This window comes from Polypterus senegalus, chromosome 5, assembly GCF_016835505.1.
Source record: "Polypterus senegalus isolate Bchr_013 chromosome 5, ASM1683550v1, whole genome shotgun sequence".
Taxonomy (NCBI): domain Eukaryota; kingdom Metazoa; phylum Chordata; class Cladistia; order Polypteriformes; family Polypteridae; genus Polypterus; species Polypterus senegalus.
The window spans coordinates 164,215,532-164,242,637 of record NC_053158.1 but is presented as its reverse complement, the minus strand read 5'-3'; the positions used below and the strand labels follow the sequence as shown (position 1 = coordinate 164,242,637).

Below are 27,106 nucleotides of genomic sequence, written 5' to 3'. Positions count from 1 at the left end.
TGTGTGTATGTATTCACCTTGCAATGGACTGGCGCCCTGTCCAGTGTCTATTCCTGCATTGTGCCCAGTTCTTGCTAAGATAGGCTCCTACTTCTCGTGACTCTGCTCTGAATAAGCATGTTTGGAAGATGAATGGAGAATTCAATGTCATTAACATAAATACTTATATTGTATACCAGTAACAGCTCACTGCACAATATCGTGCAGTGAATACACTTGACTTGAGCATTCCTAGTGTTCAGACTATTTCTCTGTACGTTTAGCTTTTGTTTGCTCAGAGGTTGATGCGCCTGAGCAGCTCTTCTTTTCTCCACCCTAAAGGCCCGCTTTTTCTCTTGCTCCATCAGCTTCTTTTTGTGTTAAAACTGATTAAGTCAGTGTTTGTGTTTTCTTTAATTTCTCACTTAAGCTGGCACTTAAGTCTTCAAACTGTCTCAAGAATGATTTAAGATATGAGGAGGTAGGGGAAGTGACGGCCAAGGTGGTAGGAATGAGAACGACTCCCATATGCATGCGCCACACACTGCCTAGAGTTGATTCTACACTAAAATAAAATAAAAATAAAAAGAGGAATAACCTTGGACGTCAATCATCACCCCTTAAGTGGGTAGTAGACGTCACAGAGTATATGTGTACCAAATTTCAGGTCAATAGGTCAAACAGTTTGTGAGCTACAGGTGATTTAAAATCCTGGACAGACAAACGAACAGTCACGGTAGCGTATTATATAAGAAGATGATACAACATGATAGCAGAAAAAAACTACTGCAGCTCGGATTCCTTAGAAACTTTTTAATTTTTCTGTTTTTCATTAGGGCGGCACGGTGGCACAGTGGTAGCGCTGCTGCCTCGCAGTAAGGAGACCCAGGTTCACTTCCCGGGTCCTCCCTGCATGGAGTTTGCATGTTCTCCCCGGTGGGTTTCCTCCGGGCGCTCCAGTTTCCTCCTACAATCCAAAGACATGCAGGTTAGGGGGATTGGCGATTCTAAATTGGCCCGTTTGTGTGTGTCCTGCGGTGGGTTGGCACCCTGCCCAGGATTGGTTCCTGCCTTGTGCCCTGTGTTGGCTGGGTTTGGCTCCAGCAGACCCCCGTGACCCTGTATTCAGATTCAGTGGGTTAGAGAATGGATGGATGGATGGATGTTTTTCATTAGGAAACATTTTATTTAAAAAAAGATGTAGTAAATGACATGACAAAGAAAATTATTGTTTATCAAATTTAATACCAAAAATACAAAATCAATTGTTTCTCGGTTCAAAAATCAAATAAACAATGTTTATTTACCACAGGATTGTATTTATCTATCTGAAAGTAAAAAGAAGGATATCTCAAGTCTATTTCCATTGTGTTTAGAATTTGGCCCTGACCTTGAAGTTTGCGCATTTGAAAGCCTGTGTTCAACACTTTATTTTTGATGAAAGATTGACAATTGGTCCAACGTTATTTCAAGAAACAAACAAAATGGAACCATTATGTTTCACATGTTCCTTATCTTTCTTATTTCTTTTTTTGCAGCCATGCCTGATACATTTGAAAATGTCCTATTTCAGTTAGACAAGGTACATTTACCTTCAGATGTGCCCTTCTGAACTTGTCACGTCCTAACAAACAAATCTGAAAAACACTACAACAGTGAATCTTTAGCAAAGTTGGGCAGCTGCTCCGTTTATTAGATTTGTTTATTATACTTACCTTTTGATCCACACAAGCCATATAGTCACAAAATTACCGTTTCATTTTTCTTCCTTTGCTTTCTCAGTTGTCAATGCAACAACTACACACAGACCTAAGCACTTTCTCTTATTATAAAAAGATTCTTATTTATTTCTTTATATTAAAATTTCCATATGCATTATCACATGCTTTTCTATTAAAATGAACATACATAAGTCACCTTTTTGCCTGTTTCTTTTTACAGGTCTTTTATAATGAGACCATTAAGCAAACTCACAAGAATGCCTGACACTTTCAAGAAGAGTGAGTGCATCAGACAATGTCAGCCATTCTTTCCTTCATGTTTTCACAGGTATTGTGCTCGTTTTGTACATACATTTGTTTGCAGTACCTTGAATATTCAGCATACGTTACATTTGTCTTTTACAGAACACAGCTTCCTGCATTGTTAACCATCTTTTCTTAGCTCTCCCTCCAGATTGCCATACTAGACATTCCCCCTGGAGAAAACTGAAAACATTTTTCCTCTGGTCAGCCAGTTTCAATTCCCTAATAGTATTGCATTGAATCCCTATAGGTTCTAATTTAGGCAATAACCTTTCTTGTGGAACTGCATAAAATGCTTTTTGAAATCGTAAGTTAATTATATTGTGTGCTTTCACTGCACTGATGTTACTTGGTCACTTCTTGAAGCAAGTCAAGTAGTCCTTTGAAAATGAGTCACCTGACGATACTGCATTGACCACTCAGGGAAAAATGGGGCCTGCTTTACAGGTTTTAAAATAAAAAGTCCTAATGTATTCAGAATTCCTCTCACCTGCTACCCTAGCCTGTCACCATTTAAGTCAGTCTTACAAAATAAAATAAAATAGATTATACTCCCTGCGGTGGGTTGGCACCCTGCCCAGGATTGGTTCCTGCCTTGTGCCCTGTGTTGGCTGGGATTGGCTCCAGCAGACCCCCGTGACCCTGTATTCGGATTCAGCGGGTTAGAAAATGGATGGATGGATGGATTATACTCCAGTGTTCTAATGTTATCTTTTTAACTTAATCACACTCCTCTTGTGTTTTATACATGTGGTTCTTCTGCTTCTTCTGCTGTGCATGTTCAAGCATCATTCTGTAGCAGACTTAATGCCCAATTGAGCACCCACATTTTCTCAGTCAGTTTTTGATAGATAGTGTGGCAAGTGGCTGGGGCTGCTACCCAGCCAGGACACCCAGGAGGACCGGAGGAGGTCTTGCGCCTTCTCCGGACCACGAGGGGGCAACCATCCTGGTTGCTTTGGGGGCGCCCCACTGCCTTTGGAGCCCTGGACCTCAGCACTTCCACCACACCCGGAAGTGCTGGGGGGAAGAGGACTGGAGACACCCGGTGTGCTTCCTGGTGCACAGCCGGCACTTCCGCCACATAGGGGAGTGCCGGTGGAAGATTGCTGGGAAGCACCTATAGCACTATAAAAAGGGCCGTCTCCCTTCATTCAGGGCTGGAGTTGGGTGAGAAGGACAAGAGCTTGAAGGAGAGGAGTGGAGGCGGTCTGAAGAGTGAGAGGCCTGGACTTTTGGGAGTCTTGGGGGTTGTGTGGCACTTTATTAATTGTAAATAGTTGTAAATAAATGTGCGGTGGTGATTAAGAACATGTCTACCTGTCTGTGTCCGGGGCTTAGTCCACAACAGATAGATAGATAGATAGATAGATAGATAGATAGATAGATAGATAGATAGATAGATAGATAGATAGATAGATAGATATTTGTCCCCATGTGGAAATTTGGATTTTTATAGTAACTCATTTAAATAATTAAATATGTGTGAGGCCTATTGATGTTGGCACAAAGAAGCTCCAGCAACATTTCTTGATACACTTCTACTGAATAGTAAATTAGTTGAAAGTGTCAGTGTGTCAGAGAGAGGATGTGCAGTATTGTTCTTAATGGCTCCCAGTTTTGCTTTAATTCTCTTCTTCTCTACGACTTCCAGGGGGTCCAGAGAGCATCTGTAAGTGAACGTGCCTTTTTATTAAGCTGGTTGATTCTGTGGGCTTCTCTTGAAATGATGTTACCAGCCCAGCACTTCACGGTGTAGACTGGCCATCATAGAGTTGTGGAACATGTAAAGGATGTCACTACCCACATTAATGGAGCACAGTCTCCTAAGAAATAAGAGTCAGCTCTGCACCTCGTTATGTAGTTCATCTGGTCTAAAACATTGTTTAGTTCACTATTATCTACTCCATTCCTAGTATTTTAGGCATAATGCTATTTCTGACTTGGTCTTTTTATATTGTTATTTCACATAGGTGCTCCATATGGAGGGGAAGTAATTCAATGACCTGTGCTCGGACACTTATTTTTTTTTTTCAAATTTAGATTTAGCAGTATTGATTCAGAAATAGTAAATATATTTTTGGATTATACAAAGGACACCAAACCTGCAAAGACAGCAAATAGTGAGGAGAAAGCAGACACAATTCAGAAAGACTTGGACCATTTTCAAAAATTGGGCAAACACTTGGAAAATGCAGCTTAATGTAGACACATACTGCATGCAGAAGAATACAGCCTCAATATTAAAATTCAAGATGGGCCATGTCGCTGAGATGATGAAAAATGATTAAAAGACTTTGCTGTATTACATGAATATATTCTTATCCTTTGGAAAATGCATTGGATCTGCTAAAATGGGGGATGACGTCAGGCTATATTTAGTAAACTGTTGAATGTAAATCAAGGAATTTTATCTTCAGACACCATAATTCACTAGTGTGGTCAAAACTGGAGCACTACAGCTGTTCCTGGCAATACACTACAAGAATACAGCAGCAGTAGAAGTGTATAAAGATCGACATGCAAGTGTATTCCTAGATTAAAGGGCCTTATCTAGCCTCATGGAGTTGGTCCTCTCAAGAAGGCTATGATGTGACCTTATCCATGTTTTTAAACTGAAATGTACTGGACTGGCATCCTGTCATCCTGTCTAGGGTGGGGTTCTGCTGGCATTGACAGGATTGCCTTCAGCATCTTGTCATCATTATCTATAGTCATTTCAAAGTTTTTACATAATAGTTTAACCTTTCTGTTGTATGGAATATATTTTTATGTATTGTTTAGGTTATTTTTGTTGCTGTATTGATAATGTCATTTGAGTTGCATCTCACTATAGATGATTTGCTGTTATTGCACGCTGTTAAGCATGTGTGAAATATCAAATGCCTGTGATAATTTTCTTGTATTTTATTAATATGTTTAGTTAAAATTTTTTTTAAATAGGTTTCGGTTACCAGCTTGTCTGCAGACCACTCTTTTCTGTTTAGCTGTGTGATTGAGTCCTACAAACAATCGGTATTTGTGCTTCTTGCCTAACACCCAGTACTGCTGCAATAATGATAGCACAGGTATTTTTACTTCAATGAGATACGCATCAGGGCCCTCATGCATAACGCCGTGCATAGAATTGGCACTATAACATGATGTAAGCACAAAAGCCGAAATGTGCTTACGCAAAGAAAAATCCAGATGTAGGAATCTGTGCGTTCACCAACTTCAATTTATTCTCTATGTGTGTGAATCACTACGTGCTGCCGTTCTTTCTCTTTCTCCAACAGGACACAGAATCCATCACATTCGTGATATTACAGCTCTCCGAATAATTAAAATACTAAGATTTATACATGATATTTTCATGATGATTGGAATGAAAACATGTTATTAAACATGGGAACACAATGGCACAGTTATTGTTCATGTCTCACACAAGATGCTGCTGCGCCATGCGCGACCTTCGATGAAATAATTTATTGTAGCTGTACTGTCTCTTTCAAACATACTACTAACCTTCAATTCCTGTTTTTACTTTTCTTTCCCCAAATACCCAATCACCACACAATCAGCTCTATAATAGACGTTAAGCCATTTGTAAGCTTACAACAACGATTCTTCAAAACTTTTAAGGAACTTAGAATAATTAAACATGTACTATGAAGATATTTCAATCTGTCTATCCTTCCAGTGTCGCGCCAGACTCAGTAAATATACAGCACAAGGCAGGAACAATACATGAACTTGCTAGTGCTGCGGCACCATGTCCTCACATGTTTAATTATTAACAATATAGATTATTTAAATTAAGTTAAAGTTTTATCTGTATAATGTAATCAACATATTTTGCTGCATTTTATCTTAAAAATGATATTGTCATCATATGTAAATACGCGCTTTATAAAGAGGCGCAGGTTGTGCAATATTATAACTGAAGTGCAAGTTTACAGTGGGGTGATTGTACTTATAAGTACAAACAGTTCTACAAGGAGCAATTGATTGAGTGCGTTTATAGTTCTTGGGATGAAACTGTTTCTGAACCGCGAGGTCCGTACAGGAAAGGCTTTGAAATGTTTTGCCGTGGCTGAGGTAGCGTGTGTTTGATGCTGTATACCAATAATTCTCTTTCCGATCAGCTGCTGCTGTGATTCCCCACTCAGATACAGTGATATAAATACTCAGAGTGGTGCAGTGAGAGTAATATGGAAAAAGATGATCCGCTGTGGCAACCCTTAACAGGAGCAGCTGAAAGAAGATGATGGTGCAGTGAGAGTAACAACGCTAAAGCAGTTATGATATTTGGAATACTATGGCTATTCCCTAGGCCATTATATTGTTACAGGTTAATTACAATCAGATGCATTACACTAATAAACAATATGCGGTTAGTTTCATTGTATTTATAAAGCCGTGTCAGGAATGTGGTTCTAAGAAATAAAGGGTAACCACACAGGAACAGTGCACTGCTTTGATGCTGGGTGCCGCCAGTCTGCAAAACCGAGCGGAGAACTTGCGTACGACAAGGTATAAGGTACCCTGGGAAAGTGAGGCTCCATGTTGCTAGTTACGTTAGAATGTAATCGGACTACATACTTGACGTTACTTTTAACGTATTACCCTACTGCTCTTGAGATTATGTTGTGAGCTTAGTACGTTACATTCAGCTCATCCACATAAATTCAGTGATTTCTGAGATATTGACACATATGATTTCAGCCAGGAAGAGGAACAATGCAATTGCCTAAATTTTTGCCTCTCAAATATATTTTGTGGACACTTCTACATGTGTGTAAGAGTGCAATGGACGTGCACAGAGTACAAAATCCCTAACAGTAATCCAGTTATGGATTTACATGGCTGTATAATCAGATTGTTTATAGAAAAATCTACCTCTGTTAACCAGGTTTTTCAGAGGCAAATAACTCAATTTCTCTAATTAGAATACGGGTATAAATGGCATTTTGGAAATCAGGTATGGCCGAGTGCGGTAATGACAGGTTGCAAAAGGAAAATTTTCGGGTGCCAACTTGGTCATCTCATTTAAAGTTTAACAATAAAAATAAATAACATATAACAATATATAACCATTGGCGTATCTGCCCTATCGATTGAAAATGAAACAAAAAGATATTCAGCTTATAAACCAAATTTAAGCGGGTGGCTCCTTCCAAAATGATGCCTCCTTCCAGAAAACCGAGGTTTTTGTGGAGATTGAACCAAAAGGGGCAGAGTCAGTTACTCTTAATGAGAGTGTGGAGAAAGAAGATGATGATAATGTTAGTGACAGTGTTCCCTTTTGTCTAGGGAGGTTATCGCATACCTCGTCAAATCTTGTAAGAAGATACTCCAACATACATGTGTGACAGAGTTTTCTGAGAATAATGGGGTTATTGAAGCACATTTAAATGTGTGAAATAAATCATAGAGAATGCAAATGTAATGTCCATTCAAGAAGAGGTTAGGAGCATGCACTGATACAGCGCATTGCCGCACCCACCACATAACAAATCAACTCAGGATCCCAGATTAGGGCCCGAGTACAGCCATGCCATGGGTGACACCTCAGCACCACACTAGTTCAGTTGGAATGGAACCAGTGTGAGGATTTTTTATGGTGGCTGGAGTGCCAGTTCTACTACCAGCCCCCAAGTTTTCCTCTGAAGGTTGGAGGGCCTACATGCAGGGCTGGATGCAGATTAACATCATACCCAGGACGGAGTAATTGCAGGTTAATGGCCTTGCTCGAGGGCCCAACAGAGTAGAGTCACTTTTGCCGTTTTACGGGATTTGAACCAGCAACCTTCCGATTGCCAGCGCAGATCCCTAGCCTCAAGCAACCATTCAAGAAGCGAATCAGAAATTCTTTATTCACACAAAAGGCAACTGAAATTTTGGAATTCACTAGCAAGGTGCGTAGTTGAGCAATATTGTGAAAAATGCTTTGAAAATATAGTAGGAACATTGATGAACTTGATAGCACCCCTTATTTATAAAATATTGTATGTTCAGCTTATGCACACATTTTTTAGGGTTCTTGTAAATAATTTAAAATAGAAAACGTGGTTTCATTTTCTTATCCTAAGAACACACTGCATAAAGTAAAAATTAAAATTTGGTATATATTGGACTGAACCATCGACAGCTTTTTGCTTTTTTTTATGTGATCTGATTTAGACAGAGCTCCATGTTATTTAGCTCAGTCTCTATTGAGCAACTAACATACCACTAACAATAGATCTCATCCCTGCAGTTCAGAAAATTACAAAATTAACAGCCAGGTTGTTAGGAGAGAGACTAACAGAAAATAATAAAAACTATTGGAAAGATTTTGAGAGTTTTAAGGAAAAATCTTTCCTTTTCTCTTAGAGGTCTTTAGATTATTGTGGAATCACTGTTATTGTACCTTGCAATTTGTATGCATTGGAATGCTCTGTATGTTAATATTGTTTTGAAGATTTCAAAAACTGAAGGATCATTTACAGGAGGAAAAGCATCTCAATGCAGGTGGAGTGTATTTGCTTTCCTGGTTCTGGTTATTATAAATGCCAGTCAGTCAGTCAGTCAGTCATGTAATTATACAATGACTATATTTAAAATACTGAATGTCAAATATCGGAAGATTTCCATCTAGCTCTAACCCTTTCTTACTCATCTCACCTTAGGCATCCTTTTATTATTCCATGATATTTTCAAAAACAAGACTTAACTTGCATCTTCTTCAAGGCTGGATTCTGTGTTTTGTTCAGTGACCCAGAACTGTATTAAGGTATCAATGGTTAACTTAGATAACACATAGGAACACTGGTTCTTACTATTACTGGACAATTTAAGGGACCAGAGTTCAAATTCCAGCTCCATTTGGGTGCTATTTGCATATTTTCTTTGAGTCTGCTTGCTTGTTTTTTTCTGTATTATATATTTTTTCAGTATTTCTGTATTCTATTTCACCTTAGGGCAGCACGGTGGCGCAGTGGTAGTGCTGCTGCCTCGCAGTTAGGAGACCCGGGTTCACTTCCCGGGTCCTCCCTGCGTGGAGTTTGCATGTTCTCCCCGTGTCTGCGTGGGTTTCCTCCGGGCGCTCTCTGGTTTCCTCCCACAATCCAAAGACATGCAGATTAGGTGGATTGGCGATTCTAAATTGACCCTAGTGTGTGTTTGTGTGTGTCCTTGCGGTGGGTCCTTGTGCCCTGTGTTGGCTGGGTTTGGCTCCAGCAGACCCCCGTGACCCTGTATTCGGATTCAGCGGGTTAGAGAATGGATGGATGGATATTTCACCTTAATGGTGTACTTTTAGGTTGACTGGAAAATCTGAATGTCCCCTGCAATGGTCTCATGCCTCCAGTTTTGCTTCCAGTATTCCTTGGCTCTGTGATGCTTTATGCAGGTTAAAAAAATTGGATCATTGTGAGATTTTAACTGTGTAATGAATCAGCCTGAACACACGAAAAAAGGTTTGGGGCAGCCACCCATATATTGTCCATGGCTGCAAATGGGTATTTGGAAGAGCACTTATGTGCACAAGTCGAGTTCCAAACTAAACTGCTTTCATGTTCAAAACATGGCGACTTTAAAAGCCAGGGCTGGAAGGGACATGTCAGAACTGGAAGTGACGTGTTTCTGGGCACCTGAACCGGAAGTGATGTCTTCAAGGTTGAATCAGGCTGGTTTTCCTGTGTTTGGTCTGTAGAGACAATAGAAGAGGGTTTAGTGCACCCCTCCACCCCCTGGCCTGGCATGGAATTACCTTCACTTGTCCCAAACAGCTTCCTCCTACTTGCACATGTGTGACAACTGTTATTTTCTGCATGTAACAATGTATAAATAAAATTTATTTCAGGGTGGATAACACTAAGAACCATCCATTGACAAGGTAAGATATTAATCATCTATCGCAGTGTTTCTCCTCTATTTTACATCCACTCCTTTAGGAGGCTAAGAGTTATTTATTTAATTGCAAGACTCCAAGTTCATCAAGCGTCTACTGTAAGACTGCCACTTTGCTAGCCGTTCTGGGACTTTAATGTTGTTATTATTTCCTGTAGTGTCTTCATGCAAGGACAAAGTCTGCATTGAGAGACTGTGGTCTCGTACCCTCATTCAACTAAAGAGGCACCTCATAAAATTTAAAATCTGGTCAATTTGTTCTCTGATAGGAACAGTGCTAGAGGTATAAGGGTATGTTTTTTTTCCAAAGAGCAAGCTATTCAGAAATGGTGTGTTTCATTTCTCTCCTCAGACATGCTTAGGCCTACTGTAGATCTTTTTTCTCCACCTGCAGCGTCCCTGGGAGATAGTGCCTGTTCTCATTATTCAAGTGAAGCAGCTCCCCAAGGAAGCAGAGGCCTGTTTCTTTCATTCACTTGAGATAGCTACACAGACAGGCCCTTAGGCTCAGACTTGGCCTCTTTATTCTACAACAATAAGTCCTCAGGGAGCCTGAGTAATGGTCTCTTCATTCTCCTGTAGCAGGTATAAAGAGAGAACCATGAGCCCAGACCTGGCCCTTTTATTCTGCAACAAATTATGAGAGAGTCGTAAAAATGTTTCCTTCATTTGAACCTAACAATTTTCAATTTATCCTTGTTCTTTTGTCTTCTGTTCTTGTGATTCTTCCTTTGCTTTGTTTTTTTTTTTGTGACCTTAAATTCAGTCCTGGGTTGCAGGCGTGACCCTTTAGCTGGGCCACTTTTGACAAGATGATGATTGCCAATGATCTCAAGCTTTCTGTATAGTATACATTTAATTTTAATCATTTTCCTAAGACAGAGTCCCATGCCGCACATTCAAAATTGCCTTTGTAACCATCTGATTACGCATCGCCTAATTACCTAGCCGTTTAAAAGTGATTGACGCTGGGCTTTTCCATTCTTTGATTGAGCACCTTCTGCGATTTTCAGGCAAAATTGAATGGCAAACAGGGGATGCAGCTGCCTCTTAACGTTTTAATTGCACAATTAAAAAATGAAAGTTGCTTTGACTCTATTTTCAATATGTAATTTTATATATTAAGTAGCCACCGAAGGAAATTGTAAGTCAGCTCTGAAATTGCTTGAAATTAAAACTTTTTCTCTTACATACTTTCACGAAAACACACAATTCATTTAATCTTAGGTGTTGTTTTTTTAGTTTACATACAAGTAGATCAACAGTGTTTGCAAGTTTTTAGTGGCATTTATGCCTCACTGCTCCAAAGAACCAGGGTCAATCCCTAAACCACTTTGTCAAAATCAAAAATAAAAAGGACCACCTACGGCCAACAGCAAACTCATTTATACTGTAAATTTCACATTACAATTAGTACATTCTTTTTTCTACAGGTACTCACATGAAAAATACTGTAATGACCGAAGGTACAAAGAAAAAGAGTTAGTACATAAACTCCAATAGTGAGTTAGCAGGCCTGAACAGGGCTATTTATTGAACAGCGTTTTCTTAATTTAAGTGCCTGTACTACTCCCGCTGTTATGCCTTTAGAAGGATCGTTGAAAAAAACAACAAGAACCCAGCATGAATAGTACTCTGTGAAACTTGCACTGCTCCTCAGTCTCTTTCTATCTTACAATCTAATTCTTGTACTCTATGAGCTACTATGCTGGCTCCTTTCTTTTGGGTTTACATGCAAGTTTCAGCGTCTCACCTTCTCTCAGATCTGGGTGGCATACACTGTGCCTATTTGTGTTTCTTGCCTGCCCAGTGCTGGACCCATCCCACCCAAATGAAAGTCTGCATTACAAGACTAGAATTCAAATTTAATCTTGCTAGATTTATATTTCCACATCCCTGATATTAGTAAATGATCCATAATAAAGCATTGAAGATGGTGTAACAGAACACATACCTAGAAAATTGATACACTACAACCAGCATGTGTCAGCATCCTCATGGAATTAAGAGATTAGTGTTGGCTCTTCAGGGTGGAAGAGAAGGTGGATTTAAAAGTGTGTCGCATGTAGTAAAGGAGTAAGTTCGGATATGAGAAACACTGTGAGGCCAGAGAAATGTCAGAAGAGCGGAGCAAGCAATCACAATCACAATATGGATCAGAGTGGAAAAGAGTAATATGGAAGTAAAAGATGTTATCGTCTGCTGATTTTACAAAGAGGTAAAGCACAGCGCTCTGTGGTCAGTGTCTTAGAGCTCTTTCATTAAGAAAGTTTCTCTATAAAAGATGACTAGGTCAGTGTATGGACCACCTAGCAAAAGCTCACCTACCACCCATGGTCCATAGACCACACTTTGCAAAAAAATACCCAAAATGGATCTTGTTCATCTAATCATCCTTTGTCACACTTGTAGGGTTGCAGAATCTGCCTTGGTAGCACTGGGTACAAGGCAGAATCCAAAAGGTATGCCACACCTAATTAAATATCACTTGCTGAATTTAAAGTCACAAATTATATTATATTATATTATATTATATTATATTATATTATATTATATTATATTATATTATGCACCCATTTTCAAACCACATTTGTTCAGTCATACAGGGCCAGTTAAGCTACACAAGTTTGTGCATAGAAAAATCATGAAATATGAGGAGTGACAGACATTCATGAGTAGGGGGCATCTTTATGGTTTTTGTAATAACTATAATTCTACCTTGCTACGCCAATGGGTGCTGTTGTCTATGTCTATTTCTCTCTTTTTCCCTGAGCTCTGAGGATCATCAATAGGAGCAGCTCTGACATCACTTCTACTTCTTGCCTGGAACTCATTTAAGGAAGGAGTCAATCACTTTGAGATCTTAACCGCAGGTTGTAATTCAAATTATGTGTTGACCACTGCATCATGGTGCCGTCCATAAGTTTTGTGACCATAATAATATGTCACTTAGGCCCTATTACTTTGAAACATCAGTCTGTACTTACTACACCATGTTCCTCTGATTGTTTCTATCTGAATCTTTCCCGTGAGTTGTAGTGTCTAATTGGTACATTCATTGGATGATACGGGTGATGTGAGAGTCGGTTTCTTTTTAAGACTTGTCACCATCTGGTGTACACCACACTCTGACATTCATATGCAGTTTGAACACTTGCCTCACATGCTGCCAACACTAATAAGGTGGAGAAAAAACTGGATTTAATATACTCAATGGCGCTTTTGTGATTTATTTACAAGTTCTGTTTTGTCAAGGTAATCACACTGTTAGACTGCGACTTCCAATAAATTCGAGGAGAAGGATGTTGTTGCTTGTCCCCTTTTAATTACTTTGCTGCTGTTATTCAATTTTGCTATCATATCTGAGTCTCATAAAACATCCTTTAAAAACAATGTATTGATGTTAACACAGTAAAACTCTATTGCTTTTTTATGTGCTAGGCAAGCACCAGTAAGTAAACATTTCCGTTTCTTCTGCACTTTCCAAATGCCCTATATTACACTGTCTTACTAGCATTTCTAGTCTCTGGTAACTCATTTCATGTCAGTGCTGACACTTTAGTAGCCAAAGAGGATGTCTAAAAGCATGCAATAAAAAAGCGGCTAAAATGCTGAAATCAACACATCAGGATACCTGCCATACTGCACACATTTCAACAAGTAATTTATTGAACATTGATCTGCATTGGTCAATGTGGGTCTAAAACATGTCCCAAGGATTAGATAACAATGCATTGAAGTATATCTGGTAATCCACCTGCCTAAGTGTGTGTGTGTTTTGTTGTAGCATTCTCTTCTCAATGTTACTCACACATCAAATGACATTGAATCAACAAAGCTTCTTCAAATGTATTGAAATGATAATTTATGTAGATTTTTTAAAATCAACCTAACTGATAATTGCTGCAATTATACAGTACATGGGACCCAATGCTCTTAAATTCTAAAAATGTGTGATGAGCGTTTGTTTTTTTTTTCCCCAATTTGTCTCTTTTAATTCTTTTAAGTTTTCAATTTGAGTCACTTATATAAAGTGACAGGCTCAGTCTGTTGTATTATTTGATCCATATCATCTTAACTAGGCAAATAAAACACTTTGGTGTTATATTATGTTAAACCATGTTTGATATACTTTGTACATAAGTAAGTATGTATCGAGTGTAATGCTGCAGTAAACTTGGCAGCAGTTGTGTTTATCTTATAATTCTTTCTCTAATGATGTGTTTGGTGTCAAAGAAGGTCATTCCTTTTAATTAATTTTAAAATTTCAACAATTAAACAACAGGAAGTGGCTAACTGTCCCTGGCATCATCAACAACAACAACAACATTTATTTATATAGCACATTTTCATATAAACAGTAGCTCAAAGTGCTTTACATAATAAAGAATAGAAAAATAAAAGACACAATAAGAAAACAAAATAAATCAACATTAATTTACATCGAATAAGAGTAAGGTTCAATGGCCAGGGGGGACAGAAAAAACAAAAAAAAAACTCCAGACGACTGGAGAAAAAATAAAATCTGTAGGGATTCCAGACCATGAGACCGCCCAGTCCCCTCTGGGCAATCTACCTAACATAAGTGGAACAGTCCTCTTTGGATTTAGGGTTCTCACGGAAGGGCTTGATGATGATGATGGTCACGTAGACTTCTGCCTTTAAATCCATCCATCGTTGTTGGAGCATCATGAAGCTTTGAGTAGGTGGAGGTGGTGCAGGCTACAATACAATACAATACAATATGAATACAATATACTCATTGTAATAATTATATCTAATTATTATTTTCATTAAATTAGAAGTAAATTTACAAAAGGCATACATTTGTTTAAAATGTGTTTACCTCCTGCAAACTTTCAATATCTATCTATGTATGAAATACAGAAAGGTTTAAAGCTTGTTATAAAAGTTATCATTGATACATTTCTATGTAGAATATATCTAAGGGAAAGACAGATGGAGTGGAATGTCAATCCAGAATTGTAATTTGTTTGTTTTTTCTTTCCCAGAGAATATGAAGCCACATCCCAACAGGAAACAGATTGTTAATTCCTAACCTGACCACATTCAACCACTGAAAAAGCCACGAAATCTTAAACTCTAGTCTGATTACTGAGGAACTAGAAGACAAAAGCTCCAAAGGAGAAGAAGCAAAGACAAAAGAAAAATAACACAAAATAACTGTCAGGAGTATATGACACACTATTAAAATATGTAAAATAAAAATGCCTGTTTTTTTCTTGAATACTTCTTTTACTTGTGCTTTTTAGGTATCTTACCAGATTGTCATAGTTAATAGGACTTTTGGCCAGTTCAGATGACTGAAACACAATGGAGTAAAGTATATACGCTGTCAGCAGATATTACACAGAAGATGCAGTTAAAACGGACAAAGCAGCAGCAGAAATGCAACCACAGGCTCCTACACTACATTGTATGGCAAAACCAGCACTTGATTTATAAAAGCCTAACCAGTCATAATTAGTGTGTTTATGTTCACTTCAATAACCCGATGATTTACATAAACCTAAAATGCCTTGTAAACCTTTATTCTGATTAAAGAAAGTGTGTTATTGGCCTCTGAGAAACCTGGTTAATAGAGGTAGATTTCTCTGCGAATAACTCATTTATGTGGCCATGTAAACATATAATTGAGTTACTGTTAAGGATTTGGTAGTCTGCACATTTTTGCTGTGCTCTGTCAGCTTGCACATGTTTTCAGTGTCCACAAAATTCATTTCAAGAAGCAAATATTTGAGTGATTGCATTATTCTTTTTCCTGGCTGAAATGATCTTTCTCAATATTGTAGTAGCACTGAGTGTAAGGCAAGAAACACACGTACCGCATCCTTCGCAGGGCTCAATCACATAGCCGAGCATCAATTTAACTAACCATATTTAAAAAACACAAGAAAAGCATTACGGGCATCATGCTTATTTTTGGAGTCACAGTGGCTGATGGTGAAGTTTAACTCCTTTAACTCTTTTTTGGAGCGTTTTGCCAAAGGAGAGTTCCAGAGTATTACTGCACATTTTAAATGCGGATTAAGAAACCAGGTTTCTGCCTTATTTGGGTTATTCACCTTAACCCGATTATGTGTGTGCATGTAAACGCATTGATTGACTAAAAGATTATTTGGTACTTTTCTATTATCGTGATGCAGATCGTATTATCGTGACGCAAATTGGTGGGGCCTTGGTTTTGGGTCCTCAAAGTTGTACTTGTGGTTGACTTTGAAGTGTATGAAGCCATCCTGGGCGAGCTGGGCGGCATTGTATTAACTCCATCTGTCGGAATAAATTATTGATCCGGGCTTTATGTACTCACAAATCTTTTGGCTTAACGTGTCAGAGGAGCGGTCAGGAACTTTGACTAGGAAGCACTCTTTTGTCTGCCGACAAATACCTCCAAATAGCCACTGCTGTGGCAAAAACCTCTCAGAGTTAATTTTTCCTCCATGTGAACAAACTTTCGTTGATTTCAACAATAGCCCCTCGCATCCAATTTGTGTTCTCTCGCGACGACTGACATCCCACTTGTAAACTTCCCGCATATAGTTGTTCCAGTCAACTATTGTTCCCTTCGCCATTTCTAATTGGTTTTCGCACCGTTTCACTGACGTTAGCTCCTCACACCACAAAACAAATGAACCAAACCACAGTCGTGAATGGTAATCGTGAATTCTCCAGCCAGTTCCCTTATCGGATGGTGACACTTGTGCGGCAAGTTTTCCTGGAGTACCTCCACTTTACCCCATCGGAGAATTATAATTTCATAAGGTGGTTTCAGGGACACTGCCTTTCTATAAGAAAAATATCTGTGTCCCGTAGAAAGGACACGGATGTCTCTTCACTGGTTGGTAGTTCCCAAATTTTCATTGTTCCGGGGTACACTGCACTATCAAAGAGATAATGTTGAAAGGATTGGTGGCAAGAAATTAACTGTTAACATGGCATACTGCGCATGAGTGACTTGTAGTGGAAGACAGTCCGGGCAGCCCCAACAATTTGCGTCACGATAATAGAAAAGTACTGATTATTTTAATTATGACATTTTAATAGAAGTCTCTGAATCAAATTCCAGTTTCAAGACCTTTGCCACAAAGAAATGGAAAAGACCACTTCAAATATTATCTTGTGTAACACTGTATGGATTACATTTTTAAGTAAATTTAAAAAAAAAATTGAAAAATTACAACAAATGAATCTGAATACTATCCCTCTTAAATCAATCTTTTGACCTTGTATCATTTTCTTTTTGCTGTTCCTATCAAAATGTAGAGCTGGTTTTTATACAGACATTTAGAGGACAAAGTGCTTTTCTTTCATCAAATTAATTAAATTGCAACAGTGTTAATTTAACATTAAAATGAATAGCTTCTTGCATAACTGCAGGTCATTTGAATATGTATTAGCAGTCAGATCTACCCGGGAAAGTTCAGTGCCTCTCCTATTTTCTGCACCACAGAGCTCCAATTTGACTTTTTTGAACTTGTTAAAAACAACTGTAGTGGGTGAAATTAAAGCAGTCAAAACACCCTTGCAATGTTATTATTCTGAAGATAATTAAACTTTAGATTTCAATCACTACGGAGGGCGTGGTGTGCTACTAGAATTTGCAATGTTTTTTGTTTCACTTTTTTCAGATTTGTGGCTGCACCGTTATGCATATATCTAGTAGAATTTAACGGACATATTCTAAACCACATATGGTAAATTACCACTGAGATTATAATGAAATAAATTATGAATCAATTGGATACCAAAATTTCTAATTGGAAGACGGCAGGTAGTAAAATATTCAACAAAATCTCTACAATAATTTGGAAAATACTTCAGAAGAGGGACTACCTATAGTGTGCCTGTTAGTCACATACTGCTACATTTCTAGAATTTAACAAAATCCTGAATAAGACTTAAAAACAATCAAATGGTAATAAATCTCTCCTTGCAATATGACATATTGAGAATTACAGTAGTTCTATACAATACTAGTGAAGTAACTTGTTAATACAAAGTCTTTATTTGGACTTACAAGGCCCAAACTAAGGATTCACAGACCTTAAACTCAGGTGTGGACTGCTCAGGAACACAACGCCTCACCCACATCACCACTAAACTAATTTATTTTAGTAAATACTTTATTTTGAATTAAACAATATTTTACATCTCTTATGAAGCATAGGCTTATTTATCCTTATAGAAAACTGTCTAGAAGCATACAGATGTTAAAGTTTTTTTTCTTTTTAATTACCGTCTTATTAGACATATGCTGGTTTTATGTCTGCATTGATTTACAGCCTTCATTTTCCGGTGAAGCCTTGTTTAAACTTACTGAGGTTGAATTAGGTCTCTCAAAAACTGTTAATGAAGGCTTTTACTGTAACAAGTGGGGAACAAGTGGGCTGTTGGGAGTTACTAGGAGCAACTGCATAGGATAATAGCATACCATTCCGTAGCCCAAATTTTGAACAGAATCCTTATTTATATTTACTAAGAGTTAATTAGACATCATTTAGAAAGAGATGAATTTTACATTCTGCATCTGAAGAAAAGCTTTACTTCTGTTTGCTAAGAATTAATTAGATGAGTTACAGAAAGTAATTAAAAACCAGTTTATCCTTATTAAGACCAAAAAAGACATTGTTAATCTCTTGATACAAGGCAGTAAGTGACTAACAGATGTATTATAGGTGGTCCCTAATCTAAACCCATAAGATAAACATCAAAGACCCTTCAGGTTGCTGCCTCAGCTCTCGACTATTCTTACTTTTCTATTATGACTCTACAGTCCACTGCACTGACAGCACGATTGTACTGATTGACTGGGTCAATATTGGTACAGCTGTGATGGAGACCCACACCTACTTGTCTTCTTCTAAAGCTGTTCCCGCTTTCATGTGGGGTCGCTATATTGGAACAACTTTCTCCATTCTCATGTGTTGTACACTTCCTCGCCTGACAACTCTTTCTCCCTTAGATCTCCCCTCACATATTCCATCCAATTCCTGTTCTCCTTTGTCCTGACACCTCCATATCCTTGATTCTTCTCCTTATGTTGTTTGTCTCTCTTCTCGTGATATGCCCACACCACTTTAATATTTTCTTTGAGATTTCTCCAACTTTATCTGTACCTCTGATTCTCTTTTTCTTCATCTTATCAAGCTTTGTTACTCATCAACCCACTCATTTCTGTAGCATCTAGTAATCCTTTCTTGCTGCTTTTTTACTGCTCAGGTTTCTTATCCATACTACAATGACCCACATCTACTAAGAGCGCAATAATGGAATTTATCAGACCCCCTAAAATTTAGGTCATAACAAGGATGCAAAAGTGCCTTTACTTTCCAAAGTACCTAAGGAAATTCTCAATGGACAAAAAGATGAGAGAAACAACCAGCAGTTGCAGTGATTTGTTGCAGATGGTGCTGTGCCATAATAAAGGGCTGGAATGAACCTGACATTAGCTTTTCTCATCTTTACTGTTAGGTCAACTGCATCAAAGTTCATAGGAGCAGGTTTAAGAATTGCTTAAACATTTCAGCAAAGCCTAACCAATGTTATACACTAATATCTTTACATTTTACTTTTGCACTAAATAATGCACATCTTTGCACATTGCTGTTGGTTGTTCTGCTTTATCATACATCTCATATATAACTGAATGTATATATACTGTATATATACAGTGATCCCTCACTATATCGCGTTTCGACCTTCGCAGCTTCACTCCACCGCGGATTTTAAATGTAAGCATATCTAAATATATATTACGGATTTTTCGCTGGTTCGCGGATTTCTGCGGACAATGCGTCTTTTAATTTATGCTACATGCTTCCTCAGTTGGTTTGCCCAGTTGATTTTCATACAAGGGACGCTATTGGCAGATGGCTGAGAAGCTACCCAATCAGAGCACGTATTACATATTAAATAAAACTCCTCAATGATATACGATGTGCTTCCCGCGCGGTGCTTGATTGTTTGCATTTTCTCGGCCTCTCTCACTCTCTCTGCGCCTGACGGAGGGGGTGTGAGCAGAGGAGCTGTTTGCACAGAGGCTGTTTGCCTAGAGAATACGGACGCTCCTCTAAAAAATGTTGCTTTATCGCGATGCTTCGGCATACTTAAAAGCACGTATTGATTTTATGATTGTTTGCTTTTATTCTCGCTCTCTCTCTCTGACATTCTCTGCTCCTGATGGTGCTCCTTTGAAGAGAAGATATGTTTGCATTCTTTTAATTGTGAGAAAGAACTGTCATCTCTGTCTTGTCATGGAGCACAGTTTAAACTTTCGACTAAAGGGTGTTATTTCATGTCTAGAGGGCTCTAATAATGTTAACAGTGTGGGAGAGTTTATAAGGGCTTAAAATATATAAAAATAACCATACAAACATATGGTTTCTACTTCGTGGATTTTCATCTATCGCGGGGGGTTCTGGAACGCAACCCCCCGCGATCGAGGAAGGATTACTGTAGTGAAGTGAAAAATATTTTCCTGTGTTCTAATATTGCAAGTTTTGATGCTGAATGTTAACAGGAATTTAATGAAAATATGGTAATAGTGAAAGGGCACTTAAATGAATAACCTGTTTTTCAAACTAATTTAATTTATTTAGTAACAAGGTTATCCATAACTAATTAGCACTGTTTGAAAAAGTAAATGTCCTCTTACACTTAACAACTATCTGTGCTGTAACATACATGTTCTTGGGAGTCAACTTCGGTGCTTGCCAAAGGGGAATTTCACCTGTAATTGAGGGCTGGTACCATTGCCCGTAATGCCTGTATTTTCCTTTTGCCTCCCTGACTTTTGGCTCAAAATTCCCAGATTGTTGCAAATTTGTTCTACTTTTATTAGCAGGAGTAACAGCATTTTCCTAACTTCAGTAGGATTTGAGGGCGCTCAGGTGCTGTCTTAACGTGAAGCCTCCAGAAGATGATTTTCAGGGAGAGTTGGGTATGCCCATTCCGGGATAGGCAGAATATTTTGGAAATGCTGGACAATGATGAACTCGTAAAAGGATATCAATTTGACAGAGATGGAATAATATTCATAAGCCTTGTATGTCATACGATTGCTCCATCTACCTCGGAGAAGCCATGAGCTGTCAACCAAAATGAAACTGTTAGTAATATTATTTTTTTGCAGCTTTGCAACAAAATTCATTTGTATATGTCACAACCAACCATTTCTTGAATTTCGCACCAAACTTTGAATGCCCTTTCAATGCATGAGGTAATTCACAGATTTTTGCATTTCCCCATCACTCCATGTGAGGTAATGTTAAAGCAGGCCGCATTCATGCAAATTGATGGCTTTCCTAGAGGTGCTAGCGTGATTGAAAGTACACACATAAAGATCATTGCCCCAAGTGTGAGCTGGCGCTAGTATGTGAATCAAAAGCGATATCACACTATCAACACACAAATGGCGTGATTGCAGACCACATTGTAATAACAAGCATATTACCCTGAAGATTGTCAGGGCTGGATTGGTGATTCACAGTGAAATGTTACACAGGTAAGCTGAGCTCTGCATTCCGCGAACTTCTGAAATGTTCACATTACATTTTACAAGCTCAGCAAGGTTCAAGACTCTCTCAGGCAGAGAGTCCAAAGAATAAAGAGAGCCTTACAGAAGATAAGGTGAATCATGGAAAGAAGCATGACACACAATTCTGGAGGATAATTGGGATCACTAAAAGTGTTAATGCGACTTGGTAAACAGGATAGGAACAGCTGCGGCCAGTTTCAGTAACTGTTACTTTACAAGGCACTTCCCGTGGCCATAGCAGCGGTAAGATGACTCTTCTAGATGATTCATTGATAAATAAACATGCCTGTTATTGGGCTTCATTTTCATTCAGTGCGTGTGTCTCAGTTTTTTCTTTCTCAGTGCTCATTATAGTATTATTCTTGATGTTTTTGCAAAGTGGCAACAATTCATGAGCAGCTTGGTGCAATATCCTACCTTATTATGTTTTCCTCCTTCTTCTCCTACTACTGTGAATATTATTATTATCTTTGTGGTGAATCCTTAACGTTAATGATTTCTGCCATTTTTTTTTTCCCTACTAGGTTTTTCTTTGATTTTTTTTTTTCTTGTCTTGTTAGGGTAAAGGAGGAAGAAAGTCCAATTGACCATGGCACTGGCACACACATCCCACAAACAATATTTTTAATTAAACTGCATGCACTAATAATATTATTACCACCCCAATTTAAAATACCTAAATTTAATCTATTCGTACATAATACTGATACATATTTTTTAATGAATCATATTGAGGTAGGTTTAGGTTTAGGCTGGAGGGTTGTCAAAAAAGATGGCCTGTTAAAGCCCACTGAGGATTATTTGAGTGATTTTGGGCTATACAAGAAATAAACTGTTGTTTTTGTTAGCATCAGAAAACTACAAAATGTCAGCATGATTTCCAAAGAAACTACATATGGCCTTCTTCAGTGCCATTTTAAGTGAGAATGTATGTTAGAATGTTATGTAATGGCAAGTCAGCAGTCTTCATATAATAAAGACTCCATAAACATAAGTAGTGTAGTCACATACAGCATTTTCAAAGATTGTTCGAGACAGCAATGAACAATTAGAAAGCTAAAGGATGCCCTGCTGCATTTAGGTTTTACTTTTTTTTTCTTGTCTATACACAACGAGCAAAATAATGTTTACAAATTACATCTGTGTAAGAAGAAAGCCCTGGTATACCAGCAAATTAGAAATGAGCTCCAATTTCCGATTACCGGACCAAAACCTAATATTTTTCTCTTGACAATGCTGGGTACAGGTTCTGAAAAATGATAAACTTTGACTGTGGCATTTCCTGAATTAAAATTCATAATGTATAAATATGAGTTGAAATGAAAAACATGTGGCTGGACTTAAATTGCAGCAAAATGTGCTTACCTCTTAATTTAAACTGCATTCCTGTTGCCTTCTCTATCGTAAACAATTTTCTTTTGCAGAAAGTATAATATACCGGCGCTCCACATTGCATACATGCTTGTGGGTTTTATTGCTTTTTTATATAATATATTTTTTCCAGTTTTTTATCATTTTCAATACCATGGAAGCCCTTGCTCAGTATGTTTTGAAACTAAAAATATTAGATTAGCATCAAGAATATAGCAGCGTTAAAGCATTATGCAATGATGTTTGTGCTACAACTTATATGTTTTAGACTAAATTGAACTAATGCACCTTGTGTAAATATGCTGAAATCAGCATACAGTATTAGCAAATGGAAATTATTAATGCATTTTTAAAATTTCCGTTGGTACTTTCACACTATTTACCCTGTATTTCTCATGCATCCTTTTATTTTCACCCCTCCATCTGCCTTGTTGTTCTTCCAACAAGAGTTCCTCCTCTTTCTTTTGCGTGTTATTTTTTCCAAAAAGATAACTGAATTGTACATTGTAAAAATGTTAATTTAAGCAGTTCTACTGTAGGATAGTGTGGAATTACAGAGGCAATCTTCCCGGTAATATATAATTAATTTGTATTGAACTCAGAGTTTAGTAAAACCACTTAAAAGATTGTTTAGCCAAATGAGTCCAAATTAATCTCATCATTTCTTCCAAAAATGCAAGATTTTACCTCAAGTAAGTCTATTTGAATTTTTCATTGAATTAGTCACCAAATTAAGCCTACAACTTTTTTACTCTCAGTAAAAGGATAACTTAAATTCCTTCTTCCAAAAAGCACCTGAACTCCTGCAAATGGTGAACATGCTGTAAAATCCCATATCTTTTGTAGCTAATTTTGGCAGACAGGGATTGGCACTGTTGCTTCACAGTTCCAGGTCTTGGGTTGGAATCACATCTTGGTCACTTCTGAATACTTCTGGGTACTCTGGATTTCACATCCCATAGACAGTTGTGCTAAATTTGTTGGCAATTGTAAATGGCCCCGTGCAATTGTGGCTGTGTATGACTGAGCCCTGCATTTAAAAGTGTTAGGAAATGGATGGATTTATTCTAATTTTAAAATAGATAGTATACAATTTTAAGGGATAAAGGAGTAATTAGATTTCTAAGTTTTTGGGGCCATTATTATGTATCTTCATATTAGATGTCAGAAAGAATTAATGCTGAACATTCATATGCTGTTGCAGTTTATCTGCATTGTTGAGGTGGAACCAGTAATGAACTGAATGTATTCGTTATTCTGATGCAATAAATGATTTAAGGAACAAAGCTAATTATTTTAAAATCATGTGATTTCATGTGAATACAGACCTTTCAGAATGTATTTCCAGTAAAAGTTATTCCTTATCTTTACAAACGTTATCTTCCCCAATGTCCATTATGAAAATTACACAACATCTAGTCGATGAGGATGTCAGACCTAAGCATGGTAGTTGCTTGGATCTCTTCACCCTGAGGATGTCAGATTAAGCGATTAGCGATCTAGGGAATAACAGATGTGCAGATTTTCAGCACTGTTTCACAATTTCAAAATATCACAAACTTACCTTTTTCTGATAGCCAATATGAGCTACTTAATAGTGCCAGTATCTCTACTATCAAGCTTGGGTCACAAAGTTGCACGGGAGAGTACTTAAGGTGTTCTAAAGAGTAGAAATTTTATTGCAGGTCTGCCTGATACAAACACAAGTTTCTTTCAGAGGCAATCCAGCTTTACAAGGAACAACTGTCAAACTTGAAGCATCTGCCCCTATTCCAGGTCAAAAGAACACAAAGTCATCTTCATCAAAGGGGTACAGCAGCCCAGAAGCAGTGGCTGGAGCAGAGGGAGTCTGGGGGAAGAGAGACAGAAGAGTGAGAAACAGGATGGCCGAGGCTCGGTCTTTTGAATATTCGAAACCCCGCGTGAGGAGCATGTCGTGTGGTAAGCCAGCATGCCTGCAGTTGATCCTGCAATGAGAAGCTGAAGAGTGTGTTTACTTCCCATTGAAAAACTCTAGAAGGGGGTTTCTGAAGGGCGGCTGTGTCCCCCTGCAGTACCAGTCTCACCACGAAGAGTTCCAGATATAACCAGTTCAGTCCTTTAATATTCCTTTTTCAGTTTCTGTTTTGGTATTCCACAAATAGACAGATAAGCCTCTGTCCTTGTATTCATTCTTTCCAAGGTATTGCAATGCATGTGTCGTACTAGCAGGATAGCAATCATTCGTTGGCAGCTCACTCTCACACACATGCAAAACCTTCCTCTATCTAACTTTACTTGGGTGAGCCGCAGACTGCTTTTGTTCTGTCAGTGAACTGTCAGATCAACTTTTGAACAAAAAATGAAAGATACCCTAAAAAACATAACAAAAAAAGAGACATAAAGTGAAATGAAACTGAAGCCCAATACAAGAGACAATAATCATGGTCGATTAGCACACCAAGTATTGCACATGCAAGAAAAATCTGGCCAGGCACACTCTTACTTTGCTCACCTCTATGTCACTTTGATGGTGCGTTCAAATGAGTTTATAACAGTGCCAAAATGAATAAATCAGTCTTAAAATGTCATCGCTAAGAAGAGGATACAAGAACGAACCTGTATTTCGGGACATTGAAATTATCAGAAATTGAAGTTTCAGGCTGTGATTTTTCACAATTTCCTGTATTTAAGACAAGCTTTTCAAGATCTCTGGTGGTTCGAAAGTACCGTATATATTCACATATAAGTCGGGTCTTGAAACTCGAAAAATCAATCATAAAATCTGACCCCAACTTGCAGTGGTGTGAAAAACTATTTGCTCCCTTCCTGATTTCTTATTCTTTTGCATGTTTGTCACACAAAATGTTTCTGATCATGAAACACATTTAACAATTAGTCAAATATAACACAAGTAAACAGAAAATGCAGTTTTTAAATAATGGTTTTTATTATTTAGGGAGAAAAAAAATCCAAACCTACATGGCCCTGTGTGAAAAAGTAATTGCCCCCTTGTTAAAAAATAACCTAACTGTGGTGTTACTGTGTGATTACTGCCACACCTGTTTCAATCAAAAAATCACTTAAATTGGAGCTGCCTGACACAGAGAAGTAGACCAAAAGCGCCTCAAAAGCTAGACATCATGCCAACAAATGAAAACAGAAGTAACTGAGATCTATCAGTCTGGTAAAGGTTATAAAGCCATTTCTAAAGCGTTGGGACTCCAGCGAACCACAGTGAGAGCCATTATCCACAAATGGCAAAAACATGGAACAGTGGTGAACCTTCCCAGGAGTGGCCGGCCGACCAAAATTACCCCAAGAGTGCAGAGACGACTCATCCGAGAGGTCACAAAAGACCCCAGGACAACGTCAAAGAACTGCAGGCCTCACTTGCCTCAATTAAGGTCAGTGTTCACGACTCCACCATAAGAAAGAGACTGGGCAAAAACGGCCTGCATGGCAGATTTCCAAGACGCAAACCACTATTAAGCAAAAAGAACATTAGGGTTTGTCTCAATTTTGCTAAGAAACATCTCAATGATTACCAAGACTTTTGGGAAAATACCTTGTGGACTGATGAGACAAAAGTTGAACTTTTTGGAAGTTAAATGTCCCGTTACATCGTGTGTAAAAGGAACACAGCATTTCAGAAAAAGAACATCATACCAACAGTAAAATATGGTGGTGGTAGTGTGATGGTCTGGGGTTGTTTTGCTGCTTCAGGACCTGGAAGGCTTGCTGTGATAGATGGAACCATGAATTCTACTGTCTACCAAAAAATCCTGAAGGAGAATGTCCAGCCATCTGTTCGTCAACTCAAGCTGAAGCGATCTTGGGTGCTGCAACAGGACAATGACCCAAAACACATCAGCAAATCCACCTCTGAATGGCTGACGAAAAACAAAATGAAGACTTTGGAGTGGCCTAGTCAAAGTCCTGACCTGAATCCAATTGAGATGCTATGGCATGACCTTAAAAAGGCAGTTCATGCTAGAAAACCCTCAAATAAAGCTGAATTACAACAATTCTGCAAAGATGAGTGGGCCAAAATTCCTCCAGAGCGCTGTAAAAGACTCATTGCAAGTTATCGCAAACGCTTGATTGCAGTTATTGCTGCTAAGGGTGGCCCAACCAGTTATTAGGTTCAGGGGGCAATTACTTTTTAACACAGGGCCATGTAGGTTTGGATTTTTTTTTCTCCCTAAGTAATAAAACCCATCATTTAAAAACTGCATTTTGTGTTTACTTGTGTTATATTTGACTAATGGTTAAATGTGTTTGATGATAAGAAACATTTTGTGTGACAAACATGCAAAAG

General features: G+C 38.2%; 1 long non-coding RNA gene across 1 annotated transcript; it reads left to right on the top strand.

Annotated features, from left to right (window-relative positions):
• Nucleotides 1–1,956: 1,956 nt before the first annotated feature.
• LOC120530024 lies at nt 1,957–15,064 on the top strand. Its single transcript, XR_005633879.1, has 3 exons — nt 1,957–2,028; nt 9,832–9,864; nt 14,891–15,064. It is a non-coding gene; the product is annotated as an uncharacterized LOC120530024 (long non-coding RNA).
• The last annotated feature ends 12,042 nt before the right edge of the window (nt 15,065–27,106 follow it).